The sequence below is a fragment of the Rattus rattus genome, chromosome 1, assembly GCF_011064425.1.
Source record: "Rattus rattus isolate New Zealand chromosome 1, Rrattus_CSIRO_v1, whole genome shotgun sequence".
NCBI lineage: Eukaryota > Metazoa > Chordata > Mammalia > Rodentia > Muridae > Rattus > Rattus rattus.
Genome location: NC_046154.1, coordinates 86,702,899 through 86,706,615, shown reverse-complemented (window position 1 = coordinate 86,706,615; position 3,717 = coordinate 86,702,899). Strand labels below are relative to the sequence as shown.

The following is a 3,717-nucleotide window of genomic DNA, read 5'->3' as shown; positions in this document are numbered from 1 at the left end:
ACCAGGATAGTTAAAACTGTCCTGAAAAATAAAAAGGACTTCAGAATCAATGGAGTATTCAATTCAAGAACATTAGAGGCAATAATGAAGTAAAAACTGTGGTGATGATTACGGGACAGGCGGACAAACCAAGTAGAAGATAGAATTGAACTTTTAGAAATAGACCCCACACCTATGGTCGTTTGATTTTGACAAAGACGCCAAAAACCATCAGTGGAAAAGGTGTAACATTTTCAACAAATGAGTGCTGAGTTCAATTATGATCAACATGTAGAGAAAGGAATGCGAATCGATCCATCCTTTTTTTACCTTGTACAAAGCTAAGTACAAGTGGATCAAGAACCTCACATCAAACCAGATACATCGACTAATAGAAGAACAAGTGAGGAAAGATCTCAAACAAATGGCACTGGAAAATTTCCTGAAGTAAACATCAATGGCTTATGCTCAAGAATCGTGGAAATCAAGAATGGATAAATGGCATCTCATAAAAACTGCAAAGCTGCAGTAAGGCAAAAGGACACTTGCTGTTAGGACAAAATGGCAACCAATGATTGGGGGAAAAGATCTTTAACAATCCTACGACTGAGTAAAACGCTTATATCCAAAATATACAGGTATTAGATTCACGACGGGTTAGACCAAGAGGGGAGACAAATAACCCTATTAAAATTGGGGTTCAAGAGCTAAACCTTAAGATAATTCACAATTGAGGAATGCTGGATGGGGTGAATGCAAAGAAGGTTAAACATCTTTAGTCATATGAAAATGCAATCAAAAACAACCCTGAGATTCCACCTCATACCAATCAGAATGGCTAAAAGATCAAAAACTCCAAGCGACAACAGTGCTAACAGGGATGTGGAGAAAGAGGAACCTCCATTCAAGCTAAATCAGTCTGGAGGTTTCCCTCAGAAAATTTAAGACATTTGCACTCACCTGAGGATCTAGCTATACCTCTCTTGGGCATATACCCAAAAGATGTTCCAACATATAACAAAGACACATCCTCCACTATGTTCATAGCAGCCTTATTTATAATAGCCACAAGCTGGCAAGAAGTCACATGTCCTTCAAAAGAGGAATGGGTACAGAAAATGTGGTACATCTACACAATGGAATACTGCTCAGCTATCAAAAACAATGACTTTATGAAATTCATAGGCAAATGGATGGAACTAGAAAATATCATCCTGAGTGAGGTAATCCAATCACAGAAAAACACACGTGGTAAGCACTCATTGATAAGTGGGTATTAGCCCACATTTTCGAATTATCCTAGATGCACAGAACACATGAAACTCAAGAAGGATAACCAAAATGTGAATGCTTCACTCCTTCTTTAAAAGGGGAGGTAATAGGGAGGCAAAGTTTAGAACAGAAGGTGAATGAACGCCCAGTCAGTGCCTGCCCCACACGTGGCCCATACATATACAGCCACCAAACTAGATAAGATGGATGAAGCAAAGAAATGCAGGCTGACAGGATCCGGATATAGAGCTCTCCTGAGAGACACAGCCAGAATACAGCAAGTACATAGGCGAATGTCAGCAGCAAACCACTGAACTGAGAAGGGACCCCTGTTGAAGAAATCTGAGAAAGAACTGAAAGAACTGAAGGGGTTTGAGACCCCATATGAACAATGCCAACCAACCAGAGCTTCCAGGACTAAGCCACTACCCAAAGACTGACCCTGGGCTCCAAAGGCATAGGTAGCAATGAACAGTCTAGTAAGAGCACCAGTGGAAGGGGAAGCCCTTGGTTCTGCCAAGACTGGACCCCCAGTGAGCGGGATTCTTGGGGGAGGGTGGTAATGGGGGAAGGATAGGTAGGGGAAGGAGTAATAGAAGGGGAGGGGGAGGGGCTAAGGGGATGTTGGCATGCAAATCAGGAAAGGGAATAACATTTGAAATGTAAATAAGAGGCTTTTAGCGTGATACCCAAATCCAAGGGAGACAAGAAAGTTTCTTTTAACAAAAAAACTGCCAAGAAAGGCTTGGAACTCACAGAAATGGATTTTGCTCGAGCCGGGAACAAAGCAACTTTCACTGTGAGCCCGGACCCAGGGCCACTGAAGCAGAACCCTCATTCCACGGAGCCACAGCTGAGGTCTGCTCACTGCCTTCAAGAAAATTGTGGTAACCCTGTTGTCTGACTACGAAGTATGCAAGGAGGGTGACGTGCTGACTCCAGAGCAGGTCCGTGTCCTGAAGCTGTTTGGGTATGAGATAGCTGAATTCAAAGTGACCATCAAATGCACGTGGGATGCCCAGTCAGGGAGATTCCAGCAAATGGGCGACGACCTGACTGAGAGCACATCTGAAGGAGAGCCTGAGGAAGAGGGTGACAGCTGACTGAGAACCAGGACTAAGGCCTTCCAGCAAGTTCTTCATCTCTGCTGACCCCCCACCCCGCCCCAGGCTAGAGGGACCAGCTATTTATTTCTGCTATGGATAAAGACAAGGTAGGGTGCTGGAGAATGACTTTGTTTCTATTTAAAAAAAAAATTCTGAGTTCAATTCCCAGCAGCCACATGGTGGCTCACTGTTGCTGTAAAATTATAAAACATAAAGTGTTGCTGTCTTTTATCCTGCACTATGACCAGCACCGTAGTGTCCCAACATACTTGCAAGACATCTTCATCTCTGTCAGCAAAGCTTCTCACCTGCTCTGCTCCATCCCATATCACACCGCCGATGGCTACTCTCTGAGCCTGGCAGCAATCTCTCTACCCATCCAGTTCCCAAGGCAGGTTGCCACCAGGCCAGAAATATACATCCCAATTCCGTGGGAGCCTAGTGTCTCCAGTCACCACATACTCTCTTGAACTTAAATTGCCACATGAAAGAACACACAACATAATAACCTCTGATCTAATTGATAAGATGTAATTGTCCACCTAGACAAACAAAGCCCTGTACACATCCATCCCTTAAGAATATTCATAGCAACCTGTAAATGTGCAGAGAGGAATCTTAACATCCGCCTCCATGTTCTCCCAGACACTTCTCCCCTTGCTTCAGTCGCCTCCTCTCTCTAAAACTTTTGTCCCACCCATCCTTCCTTCTCGTCCAATGACAGGCCTCGTTCTATCTTGTACCCGCCTTCGCCTGTATGACATCATCCTACAGCTCACAACCATCTTTAATGGGATCTGATGCCCTCTTCTGGTACACAGGTGTACATGCAAATAGAACACTCAAACACATAAAATGAATGAATGTTTAAAAAAGAAAAAAATGCAGGCGGAAGCCGGGCTGCAGTGGTCACATCTTTAATCCCAGCACTCAGGAGGCAAAGGAAGGAAGATCGCTGAGTTTGAGACCATCCTAGTCTACAGATCAAGTTCCATGGAACAGCTAGGGCTACACACAGAAACCCTGTCTCAACGAAAACCAAAACAAGGAAACAAAAAGCACCCAAACAAAACAACAACAAAAATCAGGCCAAGCAAGCCGTAAGCAGTACTCCTCCATGGCTTCTGCTTTATCTCCAGCCTTGAGTCCCTTCTCTAACTTTCCTCAATCATGGAGAATGACCTGAGAGTGGGGAGCTGAAAAAAACCTTCCCTTGCCAAGTTGGTCACGACATGTTATCACAGCAATAGAGACCCTAAGGGGCTGGAGAGACGACTCAGTGGTTTGGAGCACTTGTTGCTCTTGCAGAGGACTTTGGGACATGGAGCCCCAGTTTCAGCAGATCTGATGTCACATACAT

The 3,717-nt window shown here is 44.3% G+C and overlaps 1 pseudogene; it reads left to right on the top strand.

The window, feature by feature from the left end:
- Window positions 1–2,354, top strand: part of LOC116896790 — a 4,491-nt pseudogene extending 2,137 nt beyond the window's left edge.
- Window positions 2,355–3,717: the final 1,363 nt, after the last annotated feature.